We start from the raw sequence: 26,221 nt of genomic DNA, 5'->3' as shown, positions 1-26,221 counted from the left end.
CCTAGTTTTATATATAGAAACTGCCCCAATCTAAATCAGCAATTATGTTATAAGGATTTATGCACACAGATTTTATCTAAAAAACATGAAAAAATTGGTACATTTCCATGCTATAATTGTGGTTGCTGCAGTTTTATTGACCAGAATATATCATTTGTACACACACACAGAATATATTTTCAATAGAATTTTTGCCACTTGTAATACTGGCTGTATTACTTACTTGTCTACTTGTAAAGCATGTGAAAGCTTCTATGTGGGGAAATCTATAAGAAGATTAAAGGACAGAATTATTGAACATAATTCTGATTTAAGACGTCAAATAATGACCAACTCTTTGATGAACCTGGCCCATCACATACTTTTAATTTTAGGGTTATTGATGATGTTAATAATAAAAATATTAGGAGAGGTGACATCAATAATAAACTTGAGACTAGGGAATACAGATGGATTTTATTATTACAAGCCAATGTTTTTCCTCTTATTAATTAGACTGTAACATTGAAGCCCATTCTTAAGTTTAAACAATCATGTCTTAAATAGGTTGTGTGACTGTGATATCTTTGTATGTTTAAATTGATTAATTACGTCTTGCTTTTTATTGGCTGTGTGATGTTTTAATAGTGTATAAAAAAAAAGGGTTGATAAATTTGTTGTTTAGCATTGAGGAAGGCTCTTGTACCTGAAAGCTTTGCATTAAACTGTTATTGGTATGTTGCTGGTTACCTTTGGATAGAGATGTAATTTTTGTACCCTGTGCTGCAGAAGGTTATCAAAAAAGTATGATTAAAGGGTAAGCTGATCCAGGGAATCTTCAAGATAGCTTAGCACTCCCTCTCCAGTTTTTTTAAGGAATTCTCTAACTTCTCATCCAGTTTTGGCAAAAAGCAGAATAAACAGTCTCAACAAAATATGGATAAACACACGTGTAAGAAGAATTGGCAAGGGGGTTCTGAAAAGAAGCTTCGACCCTCTCAAAACAAAGGACAGACCTAGAAGTCTGATTATTCAAGAGACCTTGGCCCCCTTTTTCTTCTAGAAAGTGTGAATCTCCATTTTTCTGTTTGGTAACAGTTTCAGACAAATGGGTACTGAGGAGTATTCATCAAGGTTACAGATGGCAGTGGGAGGAAATTGCTTCTTTCCAGCGGATCATTCCTTTTCCTCCAGATAAGGTTCTTTTGTTTCCACCAGTTCTTCATCTCATACTGTCCCAAGGAGTGATAGAGCCAGTGCCTCCTTTCCAGGTGGGGATGGGTTTTTATTTGTTCAAGGACACTTAATGCCAAAGAAATAAAATGCTTGGAAACCAGTTCTAGATCTTTCCTTTCTAATCCTTTATGTGATAGTGCCCAAATTCAAAATGATGTCACTTCACAGCATGTTGCCTGTTCTTCCTCTCTTAAGTTTCCTGAAAAGCATCTTTTAAGTCTAGTGTTATCATCTCCCTCTTCATCCAGGCTTCAGATGTTTTTAAGGTTTTATGTGCCTGGATCTCATTAACAGTTCTCTGCTTTACCCTTTGGACTATCCACTGCACCAATAGTGTTTGTTCATCCAGTTACAGCTCATTGCAGGCTACAGGATATCCACATTTTTTTCCATGTTTAGGTGGTTTGCTTATCTTTTTAGAGTCTTTTTCAAAGTGTTGGGGATCTGTATCTTGGGTGAGATATCTCTTACACAAGCTGGGATTCCACGAGAATAGTCAAAAGTCTTTCTTGACTCTTTCACACAGAAATGTGTTTGTGGGATGTCAACTAGACACCCCAGTTCGAAGAGCTTTTCTTCCACAGGAAAAAGATAGATCAATTTTTTAATTTTTTTTTCACTCAAAATTCAGTCACGTCAAGGGAATACCTCAGAGTTTTCCATCTTATGGCTTCTGTGATTTTCATGATACCTCTGGCAGTACTCCACATGAAGGATACAGTGGTATTTGAAGTCTGTCTGGTGACAACACCAGCACCCTTTGTCATTTCAAATCAAAGTGCTGGGGTTTGTCATAAAAGAAATCATTTGGTGGAGATAACAAATGTCTTTTAATCCAGGTCTCCCCTTCTTCCTTGTTCCAAAACAGTCATTCACCACAGAATCCTTAGACGTTGCTTGGGGAGCAATTTCAGGAGGGATAAAAGTGCAGGGTGTGTGGGGCATCACGTTCAGACAGTAACACATAAATATCAAAGAGGTGCTTGCTTTGACCTAGGCATTCAACTCTTTTGATTCATCTTTGGTTCCCAGGACCTCTTCAAGTTGTTACAGATGATACCACAGTCATGCAGTACATCAACAAGCAGGGGAAACCAGGTCGATCCCCTTTTGCAGACTAGCCATGTTAGCTTTGGGATATAGCTTTACAGCACAATCTCACTGTGTAGGCATATAACATTCTATCAGAGCATAATTGTGTAGTAGACAAGCTAAGCAGGGACAGGGAAGACCCTCATGAATGGAAACTAGATCAGAGGATCTTTCAAGATTTGATTCATTGGTGAGAAGTTCCTCATGTAGACCTTTTGCCTCCTTTCTGAAAAATCACCTGCAGAATTCTGCTCCAGGACTTCATGCAGGAAGGCCTGGAAGACAGATGCCTTTTCTTTTCCTTGGACAGGAAATGTTCCTGTATGCTTTCCATCCTTACCACTAATATTTAGGGTACTTCTGAAGTTTGAAAAGGAGTCCCCCAAGGTCATATTAATGACTCCCTTTTGGATCAGGCAAACGTGGTTCACCCTTCTTTGGAAATGGCCAGGGCAATTAGCACAAGCTCTCTCACAGACTGGATGTACACACACAAGAGTAGGGATGTTTGATACACCCGAACATCAGTTGACTGACTGGATAATAGGGTCTTAATTCCTTTTAGGCACCAGTTTACTGAGGATGTGCAGCAGGTACTGATGGAGGCAAGAAAGCCTGCTACTAGAAAATCATATATTAGCAAATGGAAATGGTTTTCTAGTTGGTGCCAGCAACATAGTAAGCACCCAGTCAGGGCTTGTTTTTTTGGTTTTACAATATCTGTCATTTTTAATTTCTCCAAGTCTTTAGGTTTTCTAATACCATGATGGGAATGAACCCCATTCCTGAATCAAAGTACGATTAAAGTTCATGAAATTAGTTTGTTCTTGATCAACATGAGGCTCTTCCAGAAGTTTTCTATACTTGCAACTATATTTATGTTTTTCCACATTTCTTGCCTTCTCATCTGGTCATTCACCTTATATTCTTTCCTTTGTTTTTTAGCACATTCAGTTGCTACCTGGTTTTTATCCACTTCTGGTTTAATTTCCATTCCTGCTTGATGTCAATATGCTTCTGCTAAATTAAGCAGAGATGTCATCTTAGATTTATTCTCCTCATGTTTCAAAACTTTAACCACATTTGGATCTTGAGAGGTCAGTAGATATGTGTGAAGTCCCACGATTGCTGATCTATACATGTAATCAATTTCAAGGAGGCCCATCCCTCCTTCAGAACAGGGACTATGTAATCTTCGTATACACTGATTTTTATAAATCATTTGGTGAGCATGAAGCATCTTTCTTGTTTTAATATCCAATCTTTCCAACACTTTTTGGGGCCAGTCATTCACTCCAAAACTATAAGTTAGGACAGGAAGAGCAAATTGATTTATAGCTTGGATCTTGTTTCTAGGTGTTAATGCTGTTTTCAGGATTAATTTAAGACTTCTAAAGTACTCCTTACTAAGCTTTATTTGCATTTGTTCATGTTTTATTGCTGATCCTTCATCAATTCCCAAGTATTTATACACCCCCTCTTGCTCAAGTTCTTTTATATCACATTCTTGTCCCAAACTGATGTTTTCCTGGTGCTACAATTTTCCTTGCACATTTATCAAGACCAAATGACATCTCAATATCATCTGAAAAAGTTTTGACAACCTGCAGCTGTGCTTTCAGTTCCTCATCTGATGAGCTATACAGTTTTAAATAATCGACAAAGAGAAGATGAGAAGTCATTAGACTTTGTTGTCTTCTAGAAGCCAAATTATAGCCATGACCTAAGCTGTTAAGTAAAATAGCAACAGTGACAGGGAGTCACCCTAGAATATCCCCCTTTGGATTTTTATCCCTGGGATAATAATCTGTCCTTCATCATGACTTAATTGCAAAGTGATGTGCCACTGTTTCATGTTTACTGTAATGTAATCAGTCAGTGTAGGATGTACCTTACACATTTTAAGCACTCTTTTATCCATGAATGTGGGATACTATCAAATGCTTTTTTATAGTCAATCCATGCCATACTTATTCTTACCTTTCTTACAGTTCTCCACTATAACTTTATTTAACAACAAATTATCCTTTGTTTCATATGACTTTATTTTATTGCCCTTTTGTTCCACTACCGTAGTTGAGTTTTCTTCTAAATGACTATAAACTCTGTCGACGTCAATCCCCATGTGTAGTTTATATGTCGTCGGAAGACAAGTTATTGGTCTATCATTTTTTGGGTAGCTTGCAGGTTCACGCTTAAGTAGGAGCATTGCTTTTCCTGTTGTTAACCAGTGCGGTGTCTGTTCGGGGTGTGCATATAAATAGTTCTTACTCATGGCTAGATCCTCGTGTAAAGAAGTTAATACTTTAAGCCAAAAGTTAGGTACTGCATCTGGGCCTGGGGTTTTCCAATTAGAGGCTTTTCTCAACTTTGTTTCAATCTCTCTGGTTGTTATTTCGTCCCATTTCATAACCTGCACCTTTGTACTTCTTATTCTTTCTTTTACTTCTTCTATCCATTTAGCATCTTTGTTGTGTTCCACAGGTTCTTCATAGATACTTCTCCAAAATGTGTCTACTTCCTCTTTTTTTGGCGGTCTATCAATTCCTTTTATCTTATTTCTCTATAAAACTTTTTTGGGTCATCAGTAAGTTGCTTATTTTGTGCTTTTCCCTTATATTTATCTTAGTATCTTCTGAGTCTTTCTGCTGGTTTTGAAATGTTTTAGTTTATCTCCAATAGTGCATAATAGATCCTGGTCATTTCTAATACTGCACATTGCTTTTATCACATCTATCTTTTTAATATTTTTGTTGAACTGTTCCCTCTTCTGTAATCTTCTAACAATGGCACTTCTTGTCTTAGCTGCTTTATAGTTTTCTCTATTCGATATTTCCATGATGGTATTCGCTTTTGCCCCCCCTTTTCCCTCGCTACCCTATGTTCCTGTGGTAGATTTTTATCAGTTATTAATTTAGCAGCACAGTAATATATTCTGTTTACTTCTGTTATATCGCATGGATCTCTGTGGACAGTTCTAATTACTGTGTGCATTTGTTTTATCAAGCTTCTGACTTTTGGGGTTTTATTAACCTTCTGCAGTCTATTTCTCTCATTGATCTTGATATATCTGTCTTTGTCTATTAAATCAAGCAACTCTTCTCTTAACTCCTTTTCTTCCATACTGAGGGCACATCCCTTGTTTTCCATTTCCTACAGGCATTCTGTAGAAAGTTCTATAACATCTTCTTGTGGCACATTCTCTTCAATTTCATCCTGTGTCATCTGTTATTTTGTCATATGGAAACTCACTGGCCTATCACTCCTCAACATTGACTGATTCAGAGTTTCCACAGATTCCTGTTCCTTTCCGTCCTGTCTAGCTTCAAGTGAACTTTTATACTGGTTTCCTGTGGAAGGCTCCAAAGTATCTTGAAATGGCACCTGGCCTGTTGCTTCCTGTTCCACTGGTTTCCCCTTAATTTGGATATCCATTGCTCTATCCTGTTGTGATGTTTTCTGCATTTGATTTTCTACAACGAATCCTTCTTTTTGCATCTGTTCCATTACCTCAATTTCTATTTCTTTGACTTCTCCATTACTAATCTATTTTTCTACTTTTCCTCTTAGTCTTCTTATTTTTTTTGTATTGTAAAATTTTCCATATCCGGATTCCTTTGCCTATATTTTTCTTAAAATATCTTTGATGCTGGTCATTTTGCATTGGTTAGTTTTGCTTTCTCCTTTGCATAAATATTACACCAATTAAATTTCTTTTCCTTTCCCCTGTCCATATTTCTTCTTCACGTCTCCTGATCTTCTTGCTTTTCCTTTTTCTGGGAATTCACTCCATCATACTGTTATGTAGTCTGTTTTAGACCTTCTACATTAAATCCTTCGCTTCGCAGGCACTCCATAACTTCAACTTCTAGTTCTTTAACTTCTACTTTACTAATAGTCTTTTCTGCATTAAATCTTTGTGCTTTTAATCTTTTTATTGTGAAATTTTCCATATCTGGGTGCCTTTGCCTGTATTTTTCTTCGAATATCTTTGAAACTGCCTTCTGTATATTAGTTAACTTGCCTTTCTCCTTTGCATAAATGTTGCACCATATCAAATTTCTCTTTCTTTCCCATGTCCACATTTCTTTTTTATATTTTTCAAATATTTCTAGGTTTTGTTGTTTATATTTTCTCACTTTTTCAGAGTCTTCTTTTTCCAAAAAGATCAAAGTTTCTTGATCTATATACTGTTTTTAAATGTCTGTTGTATTAATGAAAGCTAATTTTTATTTGAAGCTTGTGACCGTTTTTCCTGCGGAAGTATTTTTATTTCCTCTAATTTCTCTCTCAATCGTTTTGTATATTTTGTGTCTGGAAATTCTGGGCTTTTTACATAATAGTAACAATACATAATTTCTTTCTTATCCTCAGTAGTCCACTCTGTCGTCTTTATGGCTCTTCTTTGGCCAATGAATTTTTGTCATTTTTGTGGGCCAGGGGTCCATCCTCTCCCTGAGCCTGGCCTGACCCCATTGTAGGATTGTTTCCGTATTTTGAGGATTCTACACTGTCATTTTTTCCAGTCCTGGCACCAGTATCTGTGTGTGTTATCCTATGGCCTTTCTTATTCCTGTATCAAGATTTGTTTGCTGGCCATTTCAGCATGTCTGCCTATGGATTTTTCTTTCTCAGTGCAGTCCCATGCCAAAGTGTTTTTGAAAATGGTTTTCTGAAGAGGTCTCCAAATAAACCAATGACTAGATATAGATCCGACTGCTACATTTTCCAGCATCGGATCTGAGCTCCAGGCTCCTCCCCTACCCATAATGCCCCTGTCTCTCTCCTCACCTCAGATCTCATTTGCTGTGTGTGTAGCTAGCATTGTGGTTCATTGCTCCAGGTTCCTGCTAAGCGAATTATTAAAATGCTTTCTCTTCTTAACTTTTCTGTGGCTCTTTTATACATTTTTTATTTCTAATTTCATCCCAACCCTTGTGCTCTGGCATCGGTCCTCTAAACTCTCACAAAAAAAAAAAAAAAAAAAAAAGGTCCTCTACTTTCCCTTTCTTTCCTTACTTCTCTTAAGTTAGTACTTTGTGTGTGTGTATGTGTGTGTATGTGCGCGCGCTACTTCTGACACCATGACAGAGACTCCCAAGCCAGGGTTTCAGAAATGCACAGCGTGTGGCCATAAGCTTCCCCTTTCTGATGGGCGCACTGTGTGCATGGTTTGTCTAGGGGTCTTACACCTGGACACCACCTGTTGGATCTGCTCAGGATTCAACCCCCACTCATTGATCGACAGCAGAAACAAGTTGATCCTGAAGGGCCTCCTTCCTCCACCTTCCTTGGAGGGTTCTGCTTCCACTTCTACTCCTTCCTCCGCCCCGGCCTCTGGGACTCAGCTTCCTGCCAAGAGGGCTGGGGACGGGGAGAAGCACAAACACGAAGACCGGGATAGGCCCAGGAAACGATCCTCGGCTGAGCCTCCAGCTAAGTCTTGCCCAGCTCCCAGCCAGGGCTCCCCTCGACTCCGTTCACTCTGTTTTTCCCCGGAGCTGAAAGTTTCTCTGGGCCGAATCCCTTTATCGGCCTCTCCAGGCCAGTTTCTGTGGCTTCTTCTGCCGGGTCCACCCACAACCTTTCTGAAGCAGAGGTGGACAGGATGATGCGGAAATTCATCCGTACTCAGATTCAGATGGGAGTCTTGCCTGCTTCCTCCCCCTCCAGGGCTGGGAGCATGCAGTCCACCTTTATGGCCAATTGCTCCTTCGCCGATCTGACCTTCGGTTTCAGAGTCTTTGGGTCTAAGAACTCTCGGCATTGAGGAGTTGGCACCGATGGTACCTCAACACTGACCATTGCCGTGAGTGGTTCTGCTCCAGCTAGCTTGGAGCCATAGCCTGGGTGCCGGATCCGAGAGGGTGGTGTTAGCTTCGAGATTTTCATAGTCGGCCCTTCCCCTCGAAGTTTTGGTGCCTGGAGGCTCGGGTCCGGCTCCCCCCGTTGACGCAGAGAGATGTTCTTCTTGTTTCACTGTTGCAGTCATTACATTTGGGTAATTTGCTGGCAGGTTGCCCTCAGTCGGCCTGAATTCCAAAGACTTGGGTCCTGCGTCGGTTGCTGTCTTCTCTTCCATCACGTCAGGTTGTCAGGGGTCTAAAACATGCAGCCGACGCCATTTTCTTCAGTCTTTCTTGCCGCGCAAGTGCCAGTCTGCTGACTACTGAAATGTTCGCGTTTGAGTTTCAGAACCGAAGTCTTCAATAAAGCTAAGTACCCCATTGGGGAAACTTTTTTTCTTGCTTTTTACCGATGCCAGAAAAAGTTAATAATTGTATTACTTGTGGGAAGCAAATACCTCATAAGGATTTCCATTTATATTGTATTCCTTGCCTAGGCCGTGATCACAACGTGCCTGGTTGTTGGTTTTGTGCTAGATTTAACCAACGCACTATTAAGCGTCGGTATATTTTTGCATCTAAGTATTTTGGAAACAGATTTAACTACCCAGAGATGTTGTCGGATAGCAATCCGACTACCGGAGTACATAAAAAAACGCAAAGAAAAGGACAGAGAAAGGCAGTCGAGATCCAAAACTGACGATGAAGCTTCTCCTAAGCCAGTCGCCGGTTTGCCAGTACTCAGTGAGGCGCTTTCGCAGCCCCCGATACCCACTACCTTGGAGTCACAGGCCTCTACCGATACCCATGTGGAGTCCAGCATGCCGCAAGATACTCAGGGTATTGGACCGACGGATGTATCTCCCTCGGATGGGTCCGGAGCCGCTGAGCAGGCACCGGCTTCTGAGGGTGTATTCAGACCTCAACATTTTTATATCAAACCGACGAAAGCTGCAAAAACCAAAGGCAAAGGCACCTTCTAAAACTAAAAAAACGACGCCTGAGCCACGTGCACAGGCCTCTATGCCTAAAAAACAGATGATCAAAATGGCTGAAGACCTTATTACCTTGATCAGGAGTACCCATCCCCCTCCAGATAAGAGGCTTAGGCAAGACACTGACTATGAATCTTCAGATCAGGTTTCTATTTCTTCTGATCAGGAATTATCTTTACCTCCCTATGAGGATTCTGATGCTGAGGAGTCTGTTCCATCTGCATCTCCTCCTGAAGATTATTCATTTGGAGAAACCTTGCATACTTTGAGGGAGCATTTTCACTGGGAGAGTCAAGACTTCTCAGAATCAAAAAAGAGGCTCAGGGTTTTCCTCCTCCTCCCACAGCACAAGCCTTTAGCCATTCCCCCTGTGTTAGACTCTTTACCTCCGGCTCCCAGTAAGCCTGACAGGTATTACAGGGTCCCTGACTCTCATAAATTTTTATTTAGAAACCCTGCTGTTGATCCTGAAACTATTTCACTGGGTCCAAAGGGAGTTACCTCAACAGCAAAAAACCCTACCCCCTCCGACAGATTCACGGGCGCTGGACAGATGGGGAAAAAAGGTTTATACATCTGCAACCTTGGCAATCAGGGCTTTAAACTGTCAATTTCATATGCTTAAGTACCAACAACATGTTATGGGATTGCTGAAACAGAAAATGATGTTGATTTCAGAATGTGCAGAAAATAAGGAATTGCAGGAATTATTGCATGCAGCTGAACAAGTTGGAAAGCATACTTTGCAATGTGGTTTTGATTCTTTAGAGGCCTCCTGCAGGGCCGCACTTACTGGATCTGTGATTAGGAGGCATGCCTGGTTAAAGGAACAAAATTTGCCTGATCATGTTAAAGCTAAATTGCTAGATGCACCTTTATAGCATGATTCATTATTTGGTATTAAGGCAGAAGAGGTTTTAAAGAAAATGGAAGACAAAGCTAAGTCTATGCAAACTAAAGATTTTTTACAAGTGCAGCCTCCTAGATTCAGTAGACACTGGCCTACAAAAATTGGTCCTTTCCTGTGTCAGACAGAGCTCAAAGGGGCAAATCCAGATACCCTAAGGGTTCCAGGCTCAAGACTCATACAGGTCAAAGCAAAGGGGCGTATCCACCTCCAAATCTGGAGGAGAAAAAGCGCAAACCTACAGAAAGCAGTCCCAATGACTTCCCTCTGCCTACACCAAGTACTTATCTTTTGGCAGCACACATAGGGGGAACATTAGCACTTTTTGCTCAAAATTGGCAGTTAATAACCCAGGACAAGTGGGTACTGAACATCGTATCACAGGGATACAGATTCCATTTCCACACTCTGCCAATGACAAATGGTTGGCCAGACCTGCCAATAAAACAATGGGCAGAGGCACAGAAACAGGTCACGTCCCTCATGGATATGGGGGCCATTCAGACAGTACCAGAACAGGAAAAAGGACAAGGTTTTTACTCAAGACTGTTCTTAGTACCCAGAAAAGACAAGGCCTGGTGGCCAATACTGGATTTATCCATTTTGAACACATACCTGGACATTCCAAAATTCAAAATGCTCACTTTGAAACAGCTTCTGCCCATGCTGGGCAAGAATGCTTGGCTTGTGACTTTAGACTTAAAAGAGGCATACCTGCATGTTCCAATAAGACAGTCGTGCAGAAGATACCTCAGATACAAGGCTGGCTTAATGCATTACCAATTCTCTGCACTACCGTTTGGCTTATCTACTGCACCCAGGGTCTTTACAAAGTGCCTGGCACCAGTAATTGCATTTTGCAGACAAAGTATTATTCAAATATATCCTTACTTGGACGACTGTCTCATTCAAGCAGAGAACGAAGACACTCTTCTACGACACCTGGCATTTGTGAAAATGCTCCTAGCATGCCAAGGGTACCCAGTAAACAAAAATAAATCACAATTGATACTCTCTCAAAAGATAACATTCCTGGGTGCAAGCTTACATACAACTGCCCAGATGGCTTACCTCACGCCAGACAAACAAAGGTAACTGACTACTTACTTCAAGCTGATGGGAACAAAAACCCAGTCTTCTGCAAGACAAATTCTGCAGGCTTTGGGCTTCATGGCATCCTGCATCCTACTAATTCCATATGCAAGACTGCATATGAGGAAACTTCAATGGTACCTAAAAAGTTTATGGAGTCAACATGCACACAGTCTGGAAACAAATTTTCTATGGTGGGCAAAGGCCTGTCACCAAAACATGGGCCGGCACTTCACTCTACCCCCTGCCAGCCAAACCTTAACAACAGACGCATCAGATTATGCCTGGGGGCCCAGATGGCAGGAAGATGCATTCAGGACATATGGGCACCAAATCAAATGCATCTACATATCAACCAGAAAGAAATACTGGCTGTTCAAAATGCCCTAACAGCCTTCAAGGACTTACTTCAACCAGGACAACTACTGATAAAGACGGACAACACCACAGTCATGTGGTATATAAAGAAGCAAAGGGGCACACACTCATACCCCCTTTGCAGATTAGCTATGGCACTGTGGGACACAGTTTTGACCTACCAAATAAATCTTCAAGCTCAATTCCTGTCTGGAAAACAGAACACTCTGGCAGATGAATTAAGCAGAAACCTTATGGATCCTCACAAGTGGAAACTAAATCTACAAGTATTCAGCATGATAACAGAGAAATGGGGGAGCCCAGACATAGATCTGTTTGCCTCTCCTCAAAATTATCAATTGAAAAGATTCTGTACAAGGACTTATCACAGACAAGCATGGAAAGTGGACGCCCTATCCTTCACTTGGGAAAACCTGTCAGTTTACGGCTTTCCTCCTCTGCCTGTTCTACCCAAGGTCCTCCTAAAATACAGATAAGAGAAGCCAAAGATATTAATTGCCCCGGGCTGGCCCCGCCAATACTGGTACCCAATCCTAAGGAACTTGTCTCAGTACCCAGCTTGGACCTTGCCTCAAAGACCACAATTACTGTCCCAGCAAAACAATCAGATCCTGCACAATCAACTACAGACTCTGAACCTGGCAGCATGGCTAATCATGTAGTCATGCGAACGACACCTCTCAGTAAAGCTGTGATTGGTGTCATTTTGGAAGCCAGAAGGCCTAGTACTAGAAAATCTTATGCTGACAAATGGAAGAGATTCTGTGCTTGGAATCAAGCACAAAGAACTGATACAGCAGAACTACATATTCCTCAGATATTACAATACTTAACTGAGATGCTTGACAAAGGCCTATCTTTCTCATCAATCAAAATCCATGCCTCTGCCATTTTGGCTCATTACAGTACAGAGCCACCTTAGAGGAGCCAAAAACCTAAGGCCTACTAGAAGATCACCATTACCTGCATGGGACCTCAATTATGTGTTGGAAAAGCTCACCCTGCCTCCATTTGAACCAGCTGCTACCGCTGATATAAAGTTCTTATCATGGAAGACAGCTCTGCTGCTAGCAATTACTTCAGCAAGAAGGGTTTCAGAGCTACAGGCCGTCATGGCTATAGAGCCTTTTATCATATTTTACCCAGACAGCGTGTCTCTGAGGACAAATCCTACTTTTATGCCTAAGGTGGTTTCCATTGTGGCTCTTAACCAAACAATTCATCCGCCAACATTTTATCCCAATCCGCAGAAGAAAGGGGAGAGAATTCTGCATTCCTTGGACGTACACAGCTAAGATTCTACTTGAGCAGGACAAAAGCTCTAAGAAAAACTGAGCAATTACTAGTGTCGTATGCTGCAGGATCAGAAGGAAAGGCTATCTCAGAGCAGACAATTTCAAAGTGGATAAGCCACTGCATCCGTTTCTGCTACTTAAACCATTGCCCAAGGGCATTAGGTCTCATTCCACCAGAGCTGCAGCTATATCGGCAGCCTTTCTCAGAGGAGTACCAACCAAAGACATTCTAGAGGCTGCTACTTGGAGTTCTGTTCACACCTTTACAAAGCATTACCATTTGCCTCTCTAAGTCCAGGGCTGGCTTTGCCACTGCAGTGCTGCAGGGCCTTATAGCCGCACCTAATGCTGTTTAGCTCCAGCCTCCCAGCCATAGCTTTGGGATTCTACCCAAATGTAATGACTGCAACAGTGAAACACAAAGAACAAAGTACAGTTGTGTACACTTGCCATAAATGTAGATGTTACCCTCCCGCCATCCCCCTGTCATTCTACAGCTTATCTTTTTCTCTCTCTTCTACAACCTATGTGGTGTATTTGCTTGTAGATGAAGGTAAAGTTTATATTGATGCTTGTATATAGATATTTATATATAATATTGCTACCTCTTTGGGGGCACCTGACATCGGGGGCAAGAAAAACTAAAGAAAATGGCGTTGGCTGCATGTTTTATACCCCTGACAACCTGACGTCATGGAAGAGAAGACAGCAACCGACGCAGGACCCAAGACTTTGGAATTCAGGCCGACTGAGGGCAACCTACTAGCAGCAGATTACCCAAATGTAATGACTGCAACAGCAAATACACCCGAACATCTACATTTATGTTAAGTGTACACAACTGTACTTTATGGACCTGGCCTTGGTCCCAGGTTTCGGGATTAATTCTCCTTCTGATTTCGATGTGGTGGAGAGAGTTCTCTCAGTCCCATCGAAACCCTTAACTTTATCAGCCAAGGAGTCTGTCCTGGCTCCCTCTCTTTCTGGTCTGGATTCCACCATACTGCCCCCTCAGGAACAGCCTGTTGCCTCTCTACACCAATGAGTTCCCCCACGGGAACAGCCAGAAGTTTCAGAGTCCTCCCAGAGGACATCCCCCCGAGGCGCTCCCTTGGAAACATACATGTAAAAGGAAACACTTGGACTCCCTGCCGGTGTCCCTCACAGAAGCCATCGAGTTAGAGGAAGGGGAGGGTTCCCCTCGGTCAACTCCAGATGATGTCTCCTTTGGAGACATCATGGAAATCCTTCGTCAGCGTGGGGGTTGGTCTGTCCAAAAACGCAACCCAGATGAGTCTGTATTCTTGGAGGCGTTTGGCACAGGACCCTTTCCCTCCTTGGTGTCCCCTCCCACGGATCCACTTGTGGATTTGGTTACATTTCAAGCATGGAAGGAACCAGACACGGTGGAGCTCAACCCCAAGTGTCCTGATAAGATTTTGAGTGCACCATCAAACAGGCAACATTGGGCTAAGGGGTCCCCGGTTGATGCCATGGTGATGGCAGCGCCCATGAAGAAAGAGCTCACTCAAGAGAGTTCTGCGGTCCACCCACCAGACCAAGAGTCCCGGGCCATGGACTATTTCAGGAAGCAGATTTACGCTTCAGCTACGTTTGCGGTAAGTGCGCTAAACTACATGGCACATGTGATCAGACTTTAGCGAGACCTGGTCAAGGAGGTCACCGAGTCTGCCCCAGGGTCCATGTCTGTGGAGGAGAAGAAAGTGTTCTCCTCCCATATGGCCACCATTACTTCCATTTCCAGCACCTCTATGTGGCTCCTGTCACATGCTACCGAAGGTGCCGCGAGAGCGGCTGGTGCAGGTGTTGCCATCAGGTGTCACACCTGGCTCCGGCTGTGTGCATTCTCGGACCCCTTCAAGGTGTCTTTTACAAATGTCACGTATGATGGTTCCACTCTTTTTGGAAAAACTGTACGAGACACGTTGGTCTAGAGCGAAAAAGATGGGAAGACCTTGTCTGCCTTCAGGATCCGCTTCTCAACCCCTCAGCAATCCTTTTCTCAGAATCGGCGGGTGGTGAAGAAGATGTGGTTCTGGAAGTCTCAAGGCATTTCCCAAGATGCTCAGGACTCTCCCTCCCCCAGAGGCAGAGAGGGTATGACAGACACCATCCTCATGGCAGAGGGGATCTGAGAAACCAGGGGTCTTGAGATTCCTCCACGGACAGACCCACGCAGCAGCCCTGAAGGGTTGCCTGACTGCTCGTCTCTGGAGGCAGTTGGACGTGTCTCGCTACACCCAGCAGCTTGGAAGTCAATTACAGATGATCAGTGGGTGTTGTAAATCATATCCAGAGGATACTCAGTCCCCTTCTTTCAAATGCCAAATCCCACCCAAACATCTCCCAGACATCCCACCCACGCAAAGGGAGGAGGCAGCACTTGAAATTTCCAAGGTGCTCAAAAAATGGGTCATCCAGCCTGTCCCCCCCCCAGACCAGTCCAGATTGGGCATCTATTCCAGATTCTTTTTAGTGCCAAAGAAGATGGGGGACTTAAGACCCATCCTGGATCTTTCAACCCTAAACCTGTCACTTGTCAAGACAAAGTTCTGGATGGTCACACTCCAATCTATTCTGCCCTTCCTGCAGAAAAACGACTGGGAGATTCCTCTGCTTCTGGCTGAGGGCCAGTCATTACCAGTTCAGAGCGCTACCCTTTGGTCTCACCACCGCCCCCCAGGGTGTTTACCAAAATGATGGCGGCTCACCTGCAGCTGAAAGGGTTCCAGGTCTTCCGCTACCTGGATGATTGGCTCCTTTCCACTCCCTTCAGGCATCATCTCTACCAAGCTAGGGATCTTCTCCATACCACCCATCAGTTGGACATAACCGTAAATCTGAACAAGTCCCTGTTGGATCCGGTTCATGTTCTAGACTTTATTGGAGCTCAGTTAGACACCATTCAGAGCAAGGTTTTTCTGACTCTGGACAGACTTTAGTTCCTCAGACATCATGTGCTGTACATTGTTCAGACTTCAGATCCAATATCCCCCTGCAGAATCGGTTCTTTGGGTATTGGGGTCCATGTCAGTCACAGTCACCCTCATCCCCACGGCTCCTCTGCATATAAGGGTTCTCCAGTGGACCGTAGCAGTCCTGAGGTCCTTAATAGATCTGCCATTATCCCATCCAGTTAGTTTGTCTCAAGCCTGCATGGATTCGCATCTCTGGTAGCTTCAATCCCCAGATCTTCTTCTAGGTTGCCCTTTTAGCCTTCCCACCCTGATGACCACGGTGACCACGGATGCCTCCCTACTTGGTTGGGGGGGCATTGCATGAGCAGGACAGTCCAAGGCATGTGGTCTTCCCTGGTGACCCAACTGCATATCAACGTCCTGGAGATGAGGACGATGCTGTTGGCATTGCAAGCTCTTCAAGCCCATCTTCCCCTAGGGAAAATTGCTATCCAGACAACATGTTTGCAGTCTGATGCATTAACAAACCGGGGGGAACCAAGTCTTATCCCATTTGTCGCAAAGCCATGAGATTGTGGGAGTGGGCATCTCCACTAACCATTTTCTGGTGGCAAGCACATTCCAGGGATGTCCACCATTCTGGCAGACAGGCTCAGCAGATCTATTCTTATGCCTTATGAGTGGTCTCTGAATCCTTCAGTAGCAGAACAGATCTTTCTAAATTGGGGTCGGTCTTGCTGCAATCTCTTCGCGCCTCCTTCCAACACGAAGTCCAGTGAGTATTTCGCTCTGAACCCCCCTCCGAGGGAGTCCCCCAGAGATGCTCTGGTTCCTGCTTGGCCCTCTGGTCTTCTGTATGCTTATCCTCCACTTCCCATGATCCAGAAATTTATTCAGAAAGCTCGACGGCTGGGGAGCTTAGCGATCCTCATTGCCCCCTTCTGGCTTTGACAAGTATGGTTCCCCTCTCTGTGGTCTCATGTGGTGTGTCCTCGGACATTAGATCCGGTTCCGGATCTGATCTCGCATACCTCAGGGATCCCACACCCAGATTTAGTCAGTCTGAAGCTTACAGCTTGGCTGCTCCAGTTCCAGTGATAGCTAGGACTCCTGAGCTGTCTTCTCCAGTTAAGAAGATTTTGGTAGCGGCTCACAAATTGTCCACTAGGAAAATGTATTGCAGTAAGTGGAAATGTTTTCCAATGTGGGCGTGTCAGCATGATTTGGATCCTTTCACTGCTCCAGTTCCCGCCATCCTGGGTTTTCTGGCAGATATTTTTCATCAGGGTGCCAGCTTTTCTACGGTTAAGGTTCACCTGGCAGCTATCTCCAGTTTTCATACAGGAGACAATACGGCTCCCTTAACTTCTTCCAAGCTTTGTAAAGACTTTTTGAAAGGTACCTTTTTACCTCGGCCTCCAGTCAAGGACCCTACACCACCTTGGGATCTTACTCTAGTTCTACAAGCCTTGGTTTCTTCCCCTTTTGAACCTGGCTCTACGATGGATTTGTAGTTTCTGTCTTGGAATATAGCCTTCCTGGTTGCTGTTACCACAGCTAAAGTGTCTCTGAGATTCAGGCCTTATCTGTTAAGCCCACTTATGTGGTGTTCCATAAAGATAGGTTGTCCTTATGCACAAACCCTTCCTTTCTCTCTAAAGTGGCTTCGGAATCTAACATTAATCAGGTTATCAGTCTCCCTGTTTTCTTCATGAACTTCCAGAATAAGGGAGAGTATAAGCTGGATTTTATTGATGTCATAAGCAGTTGTATTTTTATTTGCATAGAACAAAGTCCTTTTGCAAATCTGATCAACTTTTTGTTTCCTTTCCTTAGCCTTTCTTAGGGAAACCTGTGTCAAAGGTGACTATTGTTCGTTGGATATCTCAGTGCATAGCTCGGGTGTATACAGCCAAAGGATCATCTCCACCAAGTCAGATTAAGGCACATTTTGCCAGGCCTATGGCTACTTCAGCAACCTTTTGGTCTAGCGTTTCTTTGGATGACATTTGCTCTGCAGCTACTTGGACATCTTTGCACATGTTTATTTCACACTGTAAGTTGGATGTCTTGTCTAGAGGCAGGGCATCCTTTGGCTCCGTTATGCTCTGGAATATCCTTCCATGGGGACCTCCCAGGGTCTTTTGGTAGCTGGGGACTCTGTCCCACAGGTTGAAGATCAAATGAAAACAACATCTTCAGATAAAAAAGTTATGCACTCACCAAAGCGTTCCATCAGAGTTGTTGCTTTTCATTTGTCTTCAACCATTTCTCCCTCCTTCTCCCTGCCTTTTGTGGGTTGTGTGGTGGACCGGATGGAAGAGACATAGCCCTTACTTTGGCAAGCCTTTGTCTTTCCTGTAGTGCTTTCAGGGTATTACTGCCAAGGTGTTAGGCTCTTGGTTAGGTCAGGGTGCTACTGTCGGCAGCAAACTCGATTGGAGGGGAGGAGGGAAACGGGCATTATGGGTAGGGGAGGATCTTGGATCCGATGCTAGAAAAAGTGCCCGAGTCGGATCCGTACTTCTACAGGTTGAAGACAAATGAAAAGCAACAAATCAGATGGAACGTTATGGTGAGTACATAACTTTTATTGGGGGGCAATTTTGGTAGAACTTCTTGTAGAAGGTCCATGAAGGAAGCAAAAACATTGTATTTTGTGAGGTGTTGGAATCCTGGAGAATACTAGCAAGAGAGGTGGCTATGAAACCTTATTAATGTCTGTAAGTGGCTGTCATTACTGTGAAAGGTATAGTGGCTATGTACTGATTGAAGTCGCTAGTAACATTTATGATTAGACGGAATGTGGAGGTTTAGGGATTGTGTTGAGATAATAGAGCCTTATCATGTAAGTGCATGACAGAGAGATTTTAGTTCTTTGTATATTAAATTTTTTTGTTTACATTTTCATTTATTGTGTGTAATATTCACTTGTTTTATGCTTGGTAGCAAGGTAGGTTTAGAGTAAGAAAAAGAGTTGATTAAAAGTAAACTGGTTGACAACAAATGTAGGAGATGGAAATGAAGATGGTAATTATGCACTGCTTTCCACACACTTTTTTTTTTTTTTTCCTCCTTTTTTGCAAGTTGTCTTTGAAGGGTCGATTAATGGCAGGTGTCGAATCTGTTATAGAGATGTCTGTGAGCAGTGTAGGGTTAATCTTTTATTCAGAATGGAGGGGGGAAAAGAATGTTTGTTAGTCCCTATAAGTGAAGGCATGTTTATTGCATGAAATGCTGTGAATTAACAGATACTTCAATTAACTGGATTTTTTTAGATAAAACTGTTCGACTGCAGTTCTGTGGGCTCAGTTGAGTAGTTTTTGAATGCTTATTTAAATTTTCGACATTTTAATAACAATTTCTAAAGTAACATGTAAAATATTTTATAACTGGATGTGAAATTATGGCCCATGCATAGAAGTTTTTGTGTCTGAAAAAGGTACCCCTCATAGCTGAGATGTGTTGGGAAACACTGACTGTACTGCTGATTTTAAGGAAAAATGTTGATATTGTATGTTTAAAAGGCTGTCTTCACCATATTAAATGTCTTGTAACTTTGGTTACAGTACTTTTGTTGCAGAACTTCAACATAGTTGTTTTGTGATGGCGCATCGGAAACGGAAGCAGTGAAAAGAAGTCTGTTAAGGAATGTGATTGCATGAAGTGAGTAAAATTTAATTTTGTGATGCAAGAGTACATATTTACTTTTATATGGGAAGTGGCAGTTCTTGAGTTCAAAATAAAACCGAACCAATTTCCATTTTTCAAATTGAGTGAACCATTAGATAACTGATAAAACTGGGATGCAGCATTTGACACAGCAAGTACTTCATTTTATTTTTTCACTGTTTTTATTAAAGAAAAATAGGTGGGATTTTCATTTTGTTGTCTCAAGGGCATTGCCAACTGAAATTTCCATGTGGCGTGGAAGATTTTCACCAAGCAAGAGTGAATCCTCCTTTTGAGGCTTCAGGCAGTGCATTTTAGTCTGGTTCACCCAACTGTCATTACCGTCGTGAAGAACTCTGGAGAAATGACTGAAAATACTTAAAACTGGCAGTTAAATGCAACCTCCTTTCAGTTGTAGTTATTTTGCTCCAAACTTATTTTTGTGATATTTTCTGATAAATATTAACAATAGACTTATTTACAGACAATGCAGAAGCTGATTCTGTAAATCAAGAATAGAAGCTTCTTTTTGCTTTGTTTACTTGGATTTAAAAATGTCAGCTGTATCTTTAATGGAGGGAAATGACACCATGGCTTTTATATCTTTTGGGGGAATTGCATTAACACTGTCAAGTCAGTAGTCTTCTTTTGCTAGAATAAAAATTGAAATATAACTTTGCAAGTTTTAAATGAATCTTCGGATACTGTGTAGTATGTATGTATTTATTTTTTGCTCTGCTGTCCTCCATTCAATTATCTCACTATGCATTCCGGGTCTCCAGTCTTCCTCTGATATGTACTTGACTACACTTTCACTTTTGTAGTCCTTGTCTTCTTCTGAGCTATATTGATCCTTGTTTACTGGACCTGTTAGACAAATGTAATGGTAATTATTCCTTATTTTTGTTTTCCTTCGCTTTTTTTCCCATGGTCCAGGAAAAAAGATAACAACTGTGCCTACAAAAGACTCATTTTGCCCAATGATTGTAACCTGCAGATCTTATGTTGTCCTTTTCATTCTTCCTCAACATATGGGTTGTGGATCTGACCTTGGATCCAACTCTGCTGTATTCCATAAACTTACGGATCTAGCTCTTGAGCTCCTCCATCTAAGTACCTCAGATTTTGTTTGCCGCCATCTCACACAAATGTGGATCCTTTCTCTGAGCATTTTATGCAGTGGTTCGAGCGTTTGAGTTTTTTTCTGAAAAAAAATCTATATTTAATCTTCTAAATCCTCTCTCTTTTTATCTGTTTAGTTTTTTGGGGGATTTTTTTTACCCATTAGTTCTTTCTTCTCCTTTCTGCCTTTTGTGAGGTAAACTTGTTGCATGCCATTGCTAGTGACACCGCCTTTAATTCCTCTTCCTTTCCTACCAGTATTTTAGGGAATCTACTTCTGTCATTGTTGGTAGTTTTTTTTCTGGCTGTAAAACAAACCAAAAAAATTCTTCTTTGTCTTTCTCTTCCTTTTCCTTTTTTGTAGAATATGGCTGAGAAGTCAACAGGATTTAAGAAATACATTTCCTTGCTGGCACAAAATCCCAAATTCTGATGTCCACAGGGAGTGCATTTACAGTTTAGGGGGAAGCACACGTCGATACAAATTGTGCTGTTTGTGCTGCTTTTAATTCAAGAGCTATTGCAGATAGGAGGGGAATAAGTTAGTTTTCAAGGGATTATTGCCTTCTTTTTCTTCTTCCTCCAAGACTCAAATCCCCAGCTCTGTCAGAGCATAGAAAAAGGTCCCTTCCTAGATCTCCAAAGACTCCTTTGGCTTCTGTGACTTTGAAGCCTTCTCAAAAAATTCAAAGATCTTTGGATCCTACTTCCTTGGATCCAAACAAAAAAACTTCAGATCCTAAGCCCTCAGGTCCAAAAAATGTGCTTCAATTTCACTATTGCAGTATTCATAACACTAGGGAACCCCTCTGCCAAGGGTTGCCTGACATCTGGCCAGTATACCAAAGCCATTAGGGTTGCTTTAAGGTATGCCATACGTCACACATATGCTCCTTGCGTACTGCAGAGCATAAAGTTGATGTCCGGACATACCATCCTCAGAACTTCTTTGCTGTCAATCCGAACGCCATCGCTTGATCTTGAACATGCAGCCGACGCCATTACATCAGTCTTTCTTGCTGTGCATTGCCCGAAGCAGAAGCAGTTCGCAAGTGCCGGTCGGACGACTCCTGAAATTTTCGTTTTCGAGTTTCAGACCTGAAGTTTTCAAAAAGATAAGTACCCCATTGGGGATCCTTTTTTCTTGTTCTAACCGATGTCAGAAGAAATTAACAATTGTCTTGCCTGTGGAAAGCAAATACCTCATAGAGATTTTCATTCTTACTGCGTCACCTGTTTAGGCCCAGACCACAATGTCCCTCGCTGTCGGTTTTGTGCCTTGTTCAACACCCAAACTATTCGTCGTCGGGCTATTTTTGTACCTAAATACTTCCGTTCTCAATCTCCTTACTCTGAAATGGCTTTGTTAAGCCATCCGACTACTGATCTTCCGAAAAAAACGTAAGGATAAAGACAGAGACAGACCGCATAGGTCCAAAACCGCCGCCGATGCTTCCATTAAGCTAGTTGCCAGTCCGCCGGTACTCAGGTGCTTTCGCAGCCCCTGATACCCACTACTACAGATTTGCAGGCCTCTACTGAGACCCATTCAGAGTCCAGTATGTCGCGACATGCTGCTTCGACTATGGAACCTGCAGATGTCTGTACCTTGGATGGGTCCGGAGCCGCTGTGCAGGCACCGGCTTCTGAGGGTGTATTCAGGCCTACCGACTTTCATATTAAACAGACTACTTTGTTTCAAGCTAGAAATACTGAATTCCTCAGGCCTAAAGCTCGCACTACGCCTAGAAAACCGATGACCAAACCACATTCTCAGGCCCATATGCCACAAAAACAAATGATTAGAATGGCTGAAGACCTTATTGCCTTAATTAGGGGAAGCCAGTGTTCCCCCTCTAAGAGACCTAGAACTGATTTTCTTTCTGATTCTTCTGATCAGGAATCTGATATCTCTATTCCTTCTGACTACCAGGATTTACCCTTATCTACTTATGAGGATTCTGATGCAGAGGATTGTATTCCCTCTGCTTCCCCTCCAGAAGATCTTTCTTTTGGTGAAACCTTGCATAGCCTTAGGGAGCATTTCCGCTGGGAAAGCCAGGACTATTCTGAGTCCAAAAAGAGACTTAGGGAATTTTTACTCCTGCCTTAACACAGGCCTCTAGCTAGCCCTCCTGTTCTGGAGATTGTAGATGATATTTTCTTGGAGTCCAACCTTACCCCAGACACTTTGCCTCCAGCTCCCAGGAAACCTGACAGGTACTACAGAGTACCCGACTCTCACAAATTCCTCTTCAAGAATCCTACTGCGGATCCAGAGACCATTTCCCAAGGACCAAAAGGCATTAAGGCTACAACTGCCAAAAATTCTACCCCTTCTTATAGGGACTCTAGAGTTTTAGACAGATGGGGTAAGAAGGTATACACTTCTGCTACTTTGGCCATTAGGGCTTTAAATTGCCAGTTTCGTATGTTAAAGTAGCAGCGTATTATGGGACTACTTAAACAGAAAATGCTGTTGATTCTTGACTGTGATGAACACAAAGATTTGCAAGAGTTAATGCATTCTGCTGAACAAGTTGGTAAACATACTTTGCAATGTGGTTTTGATGCTTTAGAAGCATCTTGCAGGGCTGCTGTCACTGGGTCTGTACTTAGAAGGTATGGTTGGCTTAAGGAACAAAATTTGCCAGATCATGAACTTGTCAGATCATGTTAAAGCTAAATTACTGGATGCACCCTTAAACCAAGACCACCTTTTTGGCAAAAAGCAGAAGTCGTCCTCAAAAGGATGGAGGAAAAAGCTAAATCTATGCAAACTGTTAAAGATTTCTTACAAGTACAGCCTCCTAGATTCAGTAGGCATTGGCCTTCAAAGAACTGTTCTTTTCCAGTCCCTTCCAGGCCTTCTTAGTCCAAACCAGGAGCAGCAGACCACCAAGACTTCAGTCTCAGGCGATGCATAGATCTAAGCAGTGGGGGAGCTCCAACTTCCAAAGCAGGGAGTAGTAAGCCACCCCCTGTCGAGAAACAGTACAATTACTTATCCTTAACTCTTCCAAGCCTTGCTCAACTACTTGCTCCCTTAGGAGGAAAGCTTGCCTTGCATGCAAAAAACTGGGAACTCGTTACCCAGGACAAATGGGTTTTAAACATAGTTTCCCTAGGATACAGATTCTACTTCCACTCACTCCCAACCCCAAGTGGATGGCCAGACCTCCCCCGAAATCAGTGGGTGGAGGCCCAAAAACAAGTTCTCTTTCTCCTCAGTATCAGAGCTATTCAACCTGTCCCAGCAGAACAAAGGGGACAAGGTTTTTATTCAAGACTGTTCCTGGTTCCCAGAAAAGAAAACTCCTGGTGTCCTATCCTGGACCTGTCTATTTTCAACACCTTTCTGGTGGTTCCAAAATTCAAAATGCTAACTCAACAGCTTCTTCCTATGCTAGTCAAGGATGCCTGGCTGGCAACCCTATACTTAAAAGAAGCTTACCTGCACATCCCAATAAAGGGAATCCTGCAGACAATACCTACGTTTCAGGGCGGGCTCCATGCACTTTCAGTTCTCTGCACTTCCCTTTGGCTTATCTACTGCGCTCAGGGTATTCACAAAGTGCCTAGCTCCAGCCATTGCATTTTGCAGGCAAAGTAATATTCAGATTTACCCATACTTGGACGATTGCCTGATTCAGGCAGAAAATCAGGACTTGCTATTACAACACCTGGCATTTGTAAAGAGACTTCTAACCTCACTGGGGTACACCGTCAACAAGAAGAAATCACACCTAGTACCCTGCCAACAGATTGTATTCCTGGGAGCAAGCTTGAACACAACTTCCCAGATGGCATTCCTCACTCCAGAGAAACACGTTTATTTGACAACCTACTTCAACCTACTGGCCACAAAAACCTAACTATCTGCAAGGAAAATCCTGCAAGCCTTGGGGTTCATGGCCTCTTGCATTCTGTTAATTCCATATGCAAGATTGCATATGAGGAAACTTCAGTGGTATCTAAAACGTCTATGGTGTCAACATTCTCAGGACCTGGAAACAATGATTCCTATCATTCCTTGTCTAAGGGCAGAGTTCCTTTGGTGGGCAGCGGCTGCTACCACAGCAAGGGGACTCCCTTTCACTCTACCCCTGCCGCCCAAACTCTTAACAACAGACCCATCAGACTATGCATGGGGGGCTCACTTGGCAGGGCAGTGCATTCATGGCAAATGGAAGCCAATACAGATGCACCTGCATATTAATCAAAAAGAAATGTTAGCTGTACAGAATGCTCTGACAGCCTTCAAAAACCTTATTCTTCCAGGACAATTATTGGTAAAGACAGACAACACCACAGTTATGTGGTACGTAAACAAGCAGGAGGGAACCCATTCCTACCCACTCTGCGGACTAGCCATGGCTCTGTGGAACACAGCCTTGAGCTGCCAAGTGAACCTGCAAGCTCATTTCCTGCCAGGCAAACTAAATTCAAGGGCAGGTGACTTAAGCACAAATCTCATGGACCCACACAAATGGAAACGGGAACCCAAAATATTCAAGCTCTTGAGGAACAAATGGGGGACACCAGAGGTAGACCTATTTGCCTCCCCTCAGAACTACCAATTGAACAAATTCTGCACCAGAACATCCCACAGTCGAGCTTAGAAAGTGGATGCCCTGTCCTATACCTGGAAAAGCCTCTCAATTTATGCCTTTCCCCCTCTGCCTCTCCTCTCGAAGTTTCTACTAAAGATTAAACAAGACAAACCAAGGACAATACTGATTGCCCCAGACTGGCCACACCAGCACTGGTACCCCTCTTTGTGTAGTCTGACAGTGCTGCAACCACGGCTCCTGCCTCAGACCCCTTCCATGCTGTCCCAGCAGGTGGGCCAGATTTTGCACCCTCAGCTTTAAACCCTGAACCTTGCAGCCTGGCTAATTCCCTGAGCTCACCTCTAGCAACCCTCAGTAAGCAGGTGCTGGATGTCATTCTGGAGGCAAGGAGGCCTAGTACTAGCAAATCCTATTCAGAAAAGTGGAAAAGATACTGTTCCTGGAGCCAGGCTCAGGGGATGGGCACAACGGTCCCCAGCTTACCTCATATTCTAGATTATTTAACAGAAATGCTCCACAAGGGCCTATCTTTCTCTTCAATTAAGATTCATGCCTCTGGCATTTCAGCACATTATAATACTGAGCCACCCCTCTTCTCTCATCCCCTGCTAAAACAATTTCTTAGAGGGGCCACAAATTTAAGGCCCCCACGGGAGATCTCCCACTCCAGCCTGGGACCTTAACTTTGTATTGGAAAAAACTTACCCCCCCCCCCCCCCTTTGAACCATCTGCTTATAACAGAGTTGAAATTCCTTTCTTGGAAAACAGCCTTACTTCTAGCCATCACTTCAGCAAGAAGAGTGTCTGAACTGCAGGCCCTCATGGCAGTGGAACCCTTCATTATCTTCCATGTCGACAGGGTTTCCCCTCAGAACTAATCCATTCTTTATGCCCAAGGTGGTGTCTAATGTGGCTCTAAACCAGTCCATTCAATTGCCTACTTTTTCCCCTTATCCTCAAAATAAGGGGGAAAGGATACTGCATTCTCTGGACGTGCACAGATAGCTTAGATTCTATTTGGACAGAATTAAGCCTCTCAGAAATTCTGACCAGCTGCTAGTTAGCTTTGCTGCAGGGGCAGAGGGAAGGCCAT

General features: G+C 43.0%; 1 protein-coding gene across 3 annotated transcripts in view; it reads left to right on the top strand.

The window, feature by feature from the left end:
- LOC122811822 (cyclic AMP-dependent transcription factor ATF-7-like) overlaps window positions 1–26,221 on the top strand; it is a 2,228,331-nt gene that overhangs the window by 378,420 nt on the left and 1,823,690 nt on the right. For all 3 annotated transcript variants that reach the window (XM_044083930.1, XM_044083931.1, XM_044083929.1), the window contains exon 2: window positions 19,329–19,425. The gene's annotated coding sequence lies outside the window, so the exon portion shown is untranslated. The remainder of the gene's footprint in view (window positions 1–19,328; window positions 19,426–26,221) is intronic.

The sequence above is a fragment of the Protopterus annectens genome, chromosome 9.part0, assembly GCF_019279795.1.
Source record: "Protopterus annectens isolate FY-2018-M chromosome 9.part0, PAN1.0, whole genome shotgun sequence".
NCBI lineage: Eukaryota > Metazoa > Chordata > Ceratodontiformes > Protopteridae > Protopterus > Protopterus annectens.
This window is presented reverse-complemented; position numbering and strand designations above follow the sequence as displayed.